Source organism: Macaca thibetana, chromosome 3, assembly GCF_024542745.1.
Source record: "Macaca thibetana thibetana isolate TM-01 chromosome 3, ASM2454274v1, whole genome shotgun sequence".
Classification (NCBI taxonomy): domain Eukaryota; kingdom Metazoa; phylum Chordata; class Mammalia; order Primates; family Cercopithecidae; genus Macaca; species Macaca thibetana.
The window spans coordinates 90778261-90790185 of NC_065580.1; the positions used below are offsets into that span (position 1 = coordinate 90778261).

At 40.3% G+C, this 11925-nt stretch overlaps 1 pseudogene across 1 annotated transcript; it reads left to right on the forward strand.

Annotated features, from left to right (window-relative positions):
* The first annotated feature begins 775 nt into the window (after positions 1 to 775).
* LOC126951343 (60S ribosomal protein L3-like) lies at positions 776 to 2102 on the forward strand (annotated as a pseudogene). Its single transcript, XR_007724437.1, has one exon. The product of XR_007724437.1 is annotated as a 60S ribosomal protein L3-like (transcript).
* Positions 2103 to 11925: the final 9823 nt, after the last annotated feature.

Below are 11925 nucleotides of genomic sequence, written 5' to 3' on the forward strand. Positions count from 1 at the left end.
TTGTATTTCCGTGCCCCTAAATGTTAAGGAGGCATTCATAGGCTAGTCTAAGAACCTAACTACTATTTTAAAAATTGTCTCTCTGGGAAATTTCCTTCTTCTTCTCCCCCCACAAAATGATTCACACACAGAGTTGATAAGAATTTTTAAAAGCATATATGATTTAAGTCATAAAATAATGTGAACAGTAACAGTAAAGTTTGAGTGCTTTGAACATCTAGGCAGTATTCCAGTTCAAGTGTTTGTGAACTTTTTCTATGTTACTATAGATAAAAAACAAAAACAGAAATGGATTCATACTCTTTCACTTCCTACACTATGTGACCTTGCCCCAGGATAATCTGAGTCACTTTCCTCAGCTGGAAAAGGGTATAATTTGTGTTCCATCACATCTCATGGTTGTAAGGCAGTACAGAGCAATTAAAGAGCATGGACTTCAAAATGAGACAAACATGGATTTAGATTTTACCTCCACCACTTACCAAGTTATTGAATTTATCTCAATCTCAGTTTCTTATCCTTCTGAATTTGGAGGAGGATTCCAAATAATATGTGCCTAGTTACTGCTGAGCTAATAAATACTTGCAATGATTATAAGAGATGTGGATGTTGCTTGAAAACTGGTGTTAGTTAGCTAATATAACCGTCTAAGTAACATACTGTTGAATATAAGAATATGTGCAACCATTATGCAATTTAGATCACAACTTGAAACCATAGTGTATACTGAACTTGATGCTTGCTAACATATCCGTCTAAGAAACATACTGTTGAATATAAGAATATGTGCAGCTCTACCGGCGGGATTTGATGGCGTGATGTCTCACAGAAAGTTCTCCGCTCCCAGACATGGGTCCCTCAGCTTCCTGCCTCGGAAGCATAGCAGCAGGCATCGCGGGAAGGTTAAGAGCTTCCCTAAGGATGACCCGTCTAAGCCGGTCCACCTCACAGCCTTCCTGGGATACAAGGCTGGCATGACCCACATCGTGCGGGAAGTCGACAGGCCAGGATCTAAGGTGAACAAGAAGGAGGTGGTGGAGGCTGTGACTATTGTGGAGACGCCACCCATGGTGGTTGTGGGCATTGTGGGCTACGTGGAAACCCCTCGAGGCCTCCGGACCTTCAAGACTGTCTTCGTGGAGCACATCAGTGATGAATGCAAGAGGCGTTTCTATAAGAACTGGCATAAATCTAAGAAGAAGGCCTTTACCAAGTACTGCAAGAAATGGCAGGATGAGGATGGCAAGAAGCAGCTGGAGAAGGACTTCAGCAGCATGAAGAAGTACTGCCAAGTCATCCGTGTCATTGCCCACACCCAGACGCGCCTGCTTCCTCTGCGCCAGAAGAAGGCCCACCTGATGGAGATCCAGGTGAATGGAGGCACCGTGGCCGAGAAGCTGGACTGGGCCCGCGAGAGGCTCAGGCAGCAGGTACCTGTGAACCAAGTGTTTGGGCAGGATGAGATGATCGACGTCATCGGGGTGACCAAGGGCAAAGGCTACAAAGGGGTCACCAGTCGTTGGCATACCAAGAAGCTGCCCCGCAAGACCCACCGAGGCCTGCACAAGGTGGCCTGTATTGGGGCGTGGCATCCTGCTCGTGTGGCCTTCTCTGTGGCACGTGCTGGGCAGAAAGGCTACCATCACTGCACTGAGATCAATAAGAATATCTATAAGATTGGCCAGGGCTACCTTATCAAGGACGGCAAGCTGATCAAGAACAATGCTTCCGCTGACTATGACCTGTCTGACAAGAGCATCAACCCTCTGGGTGGCTTTGTCCACTATGGTGAAGTGACCAATGACTTTGTCATGCTGAAAGGCTGTGTGGTGGGAACCAAGAAGCGGGTGCTCACCCTCCGCAAGTCCTTGCTGGTGTAGACGAAGCGGCGGGCTCTGGAGAAGATTGACCTTAAGTTCATTGACAGCACCTCCAAGTTTGGCCATGGCCGCTTCCAGACCATGGAAGAGAAGAAAGCATTCATGGGACCACTCAAGAAAGACCGAATTGCAAAGGAAGAAGGAGCTTAATGCCAGGAGCAGATTTAGCAGCTGGTGGGGTCTCAATAAAAGTTATTTTCCACTGAAAAAAAAAAAAAAGAATATGTGCAACCATTATGCAATTTAGATCACAACTTGAAACCATAGGGTATACTGAACTTGATGCTTGCTGATTATCTATCTTTCTGACTAGAATGACTAAATACAGGCTATGTAAAATTAGGAGCTTTGTCTATCTTGATAATTATTTTATTCCCAGTCCCTAAAACAGTGCCTGACACACAGTCAGCCCTTGATAATAGCCTAATACTGATGTAGAATCTATGTGTCAGGCATCTCATTTTCATAACAACCCTGTGATCTAGGTACTATTTATTATTAGCCCCTATTTACAGGTAAGAAAACGGTGACGTGGACCAATCTCACGGGCAATAAAAGGCAGAGGCAAGATTTGCACCCTGTCTGGTTCCAGAGTCAATTCTCAAATGTCACACTTTACTAGAGATAAATATTTGTCGAATAAATGATTTAGTTTCCATCTTCATCCACAATTGTTTGGTGATATCTGAACCATAATAACATTAAGGATACAGTATTAATTAAATCATTTTATGAAAAAGGATAGCCATTTTCTTTCATCTTCATACAAAGTTATCCAGAAAACTTCTTGGAGAAATAAAGGGAAAACAGTTCTATTTTCTGAGCACACTGAAGGCCAGATTACACAGAGCAGTGAGGCATAAAAGAGTTGTCCACTGTGTCTTAGTAGGCTTTGGGTAAAATGATTTGCAGTCTTCTTTACCTTAATTTAACCTCATAGAGTACATTTATTTTCCTGCAAACTGTAGAGGGAGGACACATGTTCAATGGAGAAGTCTGGCAGTCGGGGCTCTCCCTCCCCATTAACAGACCCTAAGGAAGCTGCTAGGGCTAATGCTTATTGTAGGAAGTAAAATTTTCATTTCCTATGTCACATTCTGGTTGCTTACCTTTGTATTTTTTATCTTCTCTACTCATCTAAGTATTTTCTAGGCTTGATATTATTTACCTTCAAAGTAAGCTTATGTCAGAGAAAAGCTGTAAAATAGCTTATATAACCTTGCAGAACACAAACTTCCTAAGCCTCAATTTCCTAATAATACTTTGTCCTTTCCAAGTATAGGTTTGTTGTACATCAGTATGAAATAATGCATCAAGAATTATAAATTGCTATACAAATGTGAAAAATATCATTACTCTTCTTACAGGGCTAAGGAGGTTAAATGGCCCAGTGGTTAAATGCTGGAGCACTGACATAGCACGGCCTCATTCCAACTGGCCCATCACTCATGTGATCTGTGTCCTTAGTGTGCCTCAGTTCCCTCATCTCAAAAGAACTGGTAATAATAAAACCTATCATTGGGATTTTGCAAGGATTAAGAGAGTTGACACATGTAAAGTCCCCACAGCAGTGTCTGGCAGGTGATAACAATGTCTTCAAAAATATCAGCTATTATTATCTCTAAAAATTGGACCACATTACTGGAATATAAACATATGTGAAGTTTTCTTTCCTTCCTAGTAAATCTTTATATTCTGAAAACACTTTTAGGTCTATTTCTCCACTGTTTTGCCTTCTTCATTTATCCGTGAATATGAATGTATTTTATATTTATGAATAATTCCTACTAGCCCCAATTTTGCATATTCAGGAAGGATCTTAAAAGTCTCAAGCACATAATAATTTGTCATTTTCTGAGGCGTATATCTGACTCCTGTGTTCTCTAACATCTCTACTCAGATGTTCAAGTTAGAGTGAACTAATAAGTTTACATCTCAGTCCAGTTGTTTGTTCTCTACTGTTCATTGCATAAGTAGTCATCTTTATTCAAGTTTATTAGAGCTTTCCATTATCTTTTATGTACTTTTTCAGGGATAGATGGTTGGACTTCATGAGGAATTTGTATTTATAAATTTCATTATTCTACAATGTCTTGAAATCTATTATTAGTGAATGTGAGTTGTCTATCCAAAAGGTAGCAACATTCTTTAGTTCTGGATCTGTTTCCAAATATTTTTAGTAATTTTTATCCAGATGTTCATTGGAAAAATTAACTACATTATTATAAAATTAACTTCTTCCTCAAAATTATGTCTTCCTCTCTGCTGTACCTAATAAATGAACATTACCATTGATCCCAATGTCTTACTCCACATGCAAAATTTTCCAAGTTTTCTTGATTCTGCCTCCACAGTATCTCTAGCATTTATTCTTCACTTTCTAGTTTTTCCTCTTTATTAGTTTGGGCTCTTGCCTTTTCATATGTGGACTGTTGCAAGTAGCCACCTAAGTGGGCTGCTTGCCTCCAGTATCTTACACATGATCATATCACCTCCTTACTCAAAATCTTTGAAAGCTTCCTTCTGCCTAGAGTGTAACCAAAGTATAACACCATAGCATCCAGTGCCCTTCGCAACCTGAGTCATGCATCCTTTTCTAACTTACCTATCCCAATGCCTCCACATACTCTCCACTTCAGTCATAGGGGACCCTTTACAGTACGTTTGCATTAATGCATACATCTTTGCCTTAACTCAATTTGTTCTTTCTGCTTCTTTTGTCCATCTTTATTGATCTTTCATAAACTTTATCCATCCTTTAAAGAAAATCTGACACTTCCTTCCTTCTTGAGGAATACATCCCTCAGTCTTCTATGTTGCCGTGGCAATAATGTAGTCAATACCACACTGTTTTAAAGTTGCTATTAAAATATTATGTATCATGGGAAAATGTTTATTGCCTCTTGTCACGGAATCCCTAGAAAACAGTGTCTTAAGGCGAAACTAACCTACTGGCACTTTATTGACGACTACAGTGCTAAGGAAGCAAGAGTAAAAGAGAAAGTGAAATGAGGTAGGAAAAGAGTGAACCAAATACTAGGTGATTTTTCACTAATACAGTGGTTCCACATGGAGCCATTGTATCTCAGACCAGGCCCTCTGGGAAAAAAAGATGAGTGATTTCTTCTATTTACTCTTCCTTTCTCTCTTTCATTAGTCAAAGTTCACCCACAGGGCATTAACTCTTATAAAACCAAAGTGCATTGCCAAGCCCCTTTGGGCAGTCAGTGGACAAACCTAGGCCCCCATAGGTCCTGTTAGATTGGACCTAGGTGCTGGAAATGAGTTCTAATGGCTCATCTCATCTTAGAGGAGGCAGAAACAACTGATGCTTTTTGGAAATGAGGTGATTGCTGTGATGACCTTTATGGCAATAGGAAAAGAGTACATGTAGGTAGACAGGCGATGCCAAGGAAATCTAGGTGATGGGAACATACACACTGGGTCCAGTATACTTCTCTTTGTGCCCTGACACATAGTTAGGTTAACGTCTAAGTGTTTACTGTATGTGGAATACAATGGTCATCAATTTCACTATTTTAAAATGTGATTTGAGGCAAAGCCAGATTACTTACATTTCACTAGGTAGTACAATCAAGGGAAAGTAGCATACATTGGGTACGACTAAGTGCCAGGCACTGTACGGAAGCCCTTTATCTTCTTTGGATGAATCTTTTAGTCTAATACTCCCAATATCCTATAAAACAGGCACTTTTGACATCTTCATTTGAAAGGTGAAGAAAGCAACAGAGTTGTTTGTCCAAAGTCAAACATCTAGTAAGTTGCAGAGTCAAGATTCTGGCCCAGGTAGCCTAACTCCAGAGATTCCCCAAATATCCCCTCATAGCCGTGTGAAACTCTGTTTTAAAGAAGAGAGTCAGATCTAAACTTGGAGATGAGGATAGCTTGCATTATTCTTTACTTGGCAAATACAGAATCATTCTTGCAACCTCCTCCACAAAGCCTGGGACAACACAGAACTGCATAACCACTCTCCAAGCCATTGTTGTGTGAACCCACTTTGCTATTTGTAGTCATAAGAATTCATCACTACAGAGTTCACCTGCTTTTTAAATTCACAGACTAAATTGATCAACACTATTTCTTCAGAAATCAAAAGATTTTGAGTGCCTGTGGAGTGACTTGCCACTGAAGTCACAATTGGCTATTTACTACTTGCTAAGGACTGTGCAATGTGCTCAGCTCCTGGGTTTCTGTTCTGATAATGAATTACTATAGTGATCAGGTGTTTATTTCCCTTTCTGCAGAAAGGATGACTATTGAGCTCCCACATGGGCGTCTGTCTTGCCTGGAGTGAAAGATGTGTGAAGTTTATTTCAGTGTTCACTAAGTGTTTAATCAGCCAAGGAATCTGATTGCTGTCATGTCTTAGTGTAGCTCTCCAGGAAAAGCATACTTAATCTCAAAAACATCAACTAGAAGAAGCCACTTGGTTTACCTGGAACCTGATTGTGACATTGTTTGATTTACAAAATGTACCTCTCTCAGCATTCTTAGTGAATTTCAAATTTCCACCTCCTAACTTGCATAGCAAAAATTCTGCCAAACCACTGAGTCTTATTCTTGCCCTTTACATTTGTAAAATGATTTTGTGTATGCAAGAAATACAAAAATATTGCAGGTGGATTCAGAGAAGTTGTATTTGATAGATACTCGTTCATTGATGAGACAAAGCAAGATATTAAAAGATTGAATATAACCCCTGATTATCAAATGGCTGCAGGAATTTAAGACCTCTTGCACTCTTCTTAGCTTTACTTGAAAGATAGCTATAGAATGATAAGTTGAGAAAGTACAGAGTTGTCATTAAAAAATTTGATGTTGGCCGGGCACGGTGGCTCAAGCCTGTAATCCCAGCACTTTGGGAGGCCGAGACGGGCGGATCACGAGGTCAGGAGATCGAGACCATCCTGGCTAACCCGGTGAAACCCCGTCTCTAGTAAAAAATACAAAAAAATAGCCGGGCGAGGTGGCGGGTGCCTGTAGTCCCAGCTACTCGGGAGGCTGAGGCAGGAGAATGGCGTAAACCCGGGAGGCGGAGCTTGCAGTGAGCCGAGATCCGGCCACTGCACTCCAGTCTCGGCGACAGAGCAAGACTCCGTCTCAAAAAAAAAAAAAAAAAAAAAAAAAAAAAATTTGATGTTGAAGCCACGTCTTATGTGTTCCTTGGAACTACTGATTAAATGTTGATTCAGACAGATGCGGGTTAGAATCCAGGCTCTAACACACACTGGTAGGTTGGGGCAAATTTCCAATCTCGTTAAGCCTCATTTGACTCATCCGTAAAGTATAAATAATAAAACACCTACTTCATAAGTCTTGTGAAACTTGGATGACTAATATTACACTTAAAAAGCACTTAGCATGTCAGACCCTTAGTTACTTGCAAATTATCACACCAGAAGATAGCAGAGATTCCTTGGAAATACACACTGACTGATTTTTATGACTACTATCCCTGTTTTTTCCTCTCTTAACAGATGTTCAGTACAAGGAATAAAACAAAGAACTGAAAGTGTATCAAATATAAATAAAGACTTTTTTAAAAACCACTAGGTTCTTACTGAGAATAAAAAGATTTTAAATCACTAATATAGAAATGGTTGTGGAAGTGCTGAAAATGCAAGGAATCTCTGCAATAGAAAGATGTGAGACTCAGGCCCCAGAAAACCTGAACGACTAGATAGGGAGGAAAAAAAGGAAACAAGAGTTGGTTAAGAAGAAAAATAAGGAAATCAAGAGAGTTTCTGAACATTCTTAGGCAGAGTGGCATGAAAGATTCTAATAGAAGAGAGATTTTTCAAAAAAGTTTCCTTCATCTATTTTAATAAGTATTGAGTGTGTAGTGTATGCAAAGCTCTGGAAAAACACAATGATAAAACATGTTCTCCGTCTTTAAGAGAATTTCAATGCCATAGCAAGGTTATGATTCAAGTTTGTGCACACAAAGGGGAACACAGAGGAGGGAGCCTCTCAATCTGCTTGGCCAAGGGAGAGTAGACAGGGCAGCCTTAAGAAAGCAGGTAACAGGTGCGTGTGAACAAGAAAGAAGAGTGGTAGTTGACTGGGCAGCACGAAGGAAAGGGTATTCAAAGACAAGGGGCTTGAAATAGCCTCGCATGCTCAGGGAACTGCAAGTCTGGAGTTGAGTTGAAGCATACAATGAGAATCAAAGAGCGGGTGGCAGTTCTTCCTTTTGGGGCCTGTGCACTGTCTGTGAGCTCTGTTCAGAAAGTTCACTTGGCCCTACTTCAAGTGTCCTATTCCAGTCATTCAAGCCTCAGTTTAGATGTCATGTGTGTAGAAAATCTCCTTAGACCGTACAACTGAACTGAGCTCCTCACTCTCTGCTCAGCAAATAACCCTATTTTCAGCCCTGAGCAGCATATATGTGTGATGTGTGATATATGTGTGTTTGTGTGTGCATGTGTGTGTATTATTTAATTTTCCTATTGGCTTATCTGTTTATTTGTCTACTACATTTCCCCAGTAGTTTCTTAGGAGCAGAAACCCTAGCTTGCTCACCATAGCATCCCCACTGTCTGGAATACTACCGGCCATAAAGTAGACACTCAATAAATATTTGCTGACTGAGTGAAGTAGGTTGGACATGTAAGCTTTGTTAGATAGGGGAAACCTGTGCATGGGTGACTGTAGAGATTCAAAGTTTAATGCTCATGTAAGGCTACTTGTTAAAATACAAGAAGGGACAGGATATAAAGGGATTTGTAGATTGTGATGAGGACTGTCTGTTTTCTCTAGGTGGAGAGAAACCACTGATGATTAAGTAGGAAAATAATATAATTTCCTGGTAGAAGGTCATTCTCACGATTATGTAGATGAAGCATTAAAGAAAAATGAGACTACTTTGAAATTCACTGAAGTGACTAAACCAGAACATCTTCAGTGAGGAAGGAGAAGAGGTGACTGATAAAAACAATTTTTAATAGTAAGGGCCTAAGGATAAGAAGGGACCTGGGGGCAGGTGGGGCGTGGGAACAGATTGGGTTGACTCTCTGGTTTATGACTCCTGCATAATATAAGTACTTAATAGTTGAGTTTTCTAAATGCTAAAGGAGCAGATAGTGCAAAGTGAAAGGGTAAGTGGGAGCGGGGACGGGGGGGAAGAAAGAAAATAGAGGGATAGTTGTGGCAACCAAGACATCATCAGCGACATTCCAGAACAGAGGTGGGGGTAGGTTTCATGAGCTTCCAACAATAATGAAAAGTGGTGGCTGTTGGTGTCTGCTTCTCTTCACCTTCAGCTCCATCCTGTATAACAAAGGGACTTGGACAGACAGACATATGTGTACACTAAGGCGCACAGAACGAAGCTCGGTCCACTCCCCTCCCAGAAACCTTTCCCTGGCCACCACTCAAGCCAGATAAGTATGAATACCACCAGTAACAAGACGCACCTTGAGAGACAGCCCAAGGAATTTCCCCTGAACAAGCATTGGAAGCAAGACTGGAGTACATTGGAAAGAGAATTTCACAGTCTTGGGTTCCTAAAGAAGGGGATATCATGGGTTCTGGGTGTTCAACCCTCATGGCCTTTCAGATTCCTTGACTAGTGTGAAGAAGTAGAGCTAGAGGAAAGCTATAACCCTGGGTCCAGAGCAGAAACCACTTCTGCCTGGGTCTAAAGGCAGGACTGATTGCAGGAGAAACTCTAGTAATTGTATTCTGTCATCTTGAAACCCCACAGTAAGGAAAGTAAGAACTCTTCCTCTCCAGAAGTCCCAATCAATTCTGATTACTTCTCATTAGCTCTAAGTGGTCACAAAACAATCTCGTTGTGGGCACCAATTACCATGGTCAGAAGGAATGTTATGCACTATTTGACTTAATGTGGTTATATGCAGTAGCCTGGGGGAAGGGTATGCAGCCCCTGGTCTGAAAAGGGAGGAGGGGTAGATCCCCAGGGAGGTAAGGAGAAAGGATACTGAGGGGCAATGACTCTTACATGTGCACTACAGGTAGAAATGAAGCCAGAGTGCAGAGTGTTCTGGAGGGAATATCTGAAGTAGCACATGTAAGGCCATAACAGAAAGGGAAAATATAATTAAAGCAAGGAAACAGGGGCAAGGTATGATGATAGCCTTGCCAGATAGGGGCAACCTGTGCATATGTGAATGCAGAGGAGAGATTCAAAGTTTAATGTGTGTGTAAGGCTTCTTTGTTAAAATGCAGATTCAGACTCAGCAAGTCTGGTGGGGTGGGGGGGGGGGCTTGAAATTCTGCATGTCTAACAAGCCCCTAGGTGATGCTGCTGGTTCATGACCCTCCCCTTGAGAAGCAAGAATATAGAGAATTAGACAGCAGAGAAAGAATGAGATTGGAGACGTGCCTCCACCAAAAAAAAAAAAAAAAAAAGAGATGAGATGAAACTAATGATGCCTAGACAGTGCTCCTCTTTGGTCCGCATGTGATAAGCCCTTTCCCCAGCAGAGAAGCACAAGGCAAGATTGAGGAATAATGCAGGGACACTCCAATGTTCTTTTAAGAATCCTAGAATATTCTGAACAAGCTTTTGTCTAGCATGGGCATGGAGCAGGATCCTAAGCCCACAACCTTCTTGTCCTTCCCATGCTGACAGAGCCCCTGAAGTGTCCATGTGACAGCTATGCCCATGCCCAGGCTACATGGCATAGAACTTGGATAAGTACCTGGAAGTTGCTCTGCCATAACAGTCTTAGAGAGGACGTAACTTCCGTGTGTGTGTGTGTGTGTGTGTGTGTGTGTTGGATTAGTTCAACAGTCTACCAGACAACCACAGAGTTTCAGTCACATTGTTAGTGGTTCCCTCATGACTTATTTTTTAATCAGTTGTATACATAATGAAACTGAGTGAATTAGGGCTTCACACTGTCTTCTTTCTATAAATCAGAAATCTGAAAACCATGTAAATTTGCCAAGTAATGAGGTGTCAGCCCCTCAGAGTAACAATACTAAAAAAGTACCTCATTAAAATGAGGAAGCAATCATTAGTAAAAATTTATTTCTGCAGTCCTTGACCTGAAACAAAAATTATGTCACATTTTCCATAGATACTGACATCAGCAATGACTTTTCTGAAACCTTAAGTGGAGCACTGTCATGACAAACGTTTTCAATAAAACTTTTTAATTGAAATTTCAAAATAGTTTTAAAAACACATTCAACATCCCTAGTGCCTCAATTTACTGTTGGAAAATAACATGTTTTTATAAGTATAGGTTGTATATCCTAAAATTTTTTTTACTTAATACATTATTCTATAGAGAGTTATTAATTCTCTGGAAATAAAGTTTGTCTCAGGAGATCTCAAAAACCTGCTAAAATTTGACCACATGTTTTTTTCCTTTACCTCCTCATGGCTCTTCAGTACATTTTATTCTCATTCTACTGTCGTAGAAATGGAAAAGTGTAACAGAAATCACAGGATTAGATCTCTGAAAACCTGATTAATTATTGGCTCTGCAAATGAGTTTTTTGTTCTTATTAATCTATATTGAGTCACTAAATCCACCTCCTTCTATTCCTTCTACTTCTAATGGCAAGCCTTCCATTTTCTTTGCCTGGGCTTTCTTGACTAGCTTTTTCTATGATTTCATTTTATTATTTTAAATTTTTTATTTTTAATTTTCGTGGGTACATAGTATGTGTATATTTTGGGAGGTACTTGAGGTGTTTTGATATAGGCATGCAGTATGTAATAATATCAGAGTAAAGTGGGGTATCCATCCCCTCAAGTATTTATAGTTTGTCTTACAAATAATCAGATTACACTTTTAAAATTATTTTTAAATGTACAAATGAATTATTATTGACTATAGTCACCCTGTTGTGCTATCAAATACTAGGCCTTGTTCATTCTTTCCATTATTTTTGCAACCATTAGCCATCTCCACCTCCCTTTCACTCTCCCAGTATCCTTCCCAGTCTCTGGTAACCATCCTTCTAGTCTGTTTTTCATTATTTTCTGCTTCTCATCTTTCCATGTCACATTAGATACCACCTCTTCAGAGATATTTTCTTCATC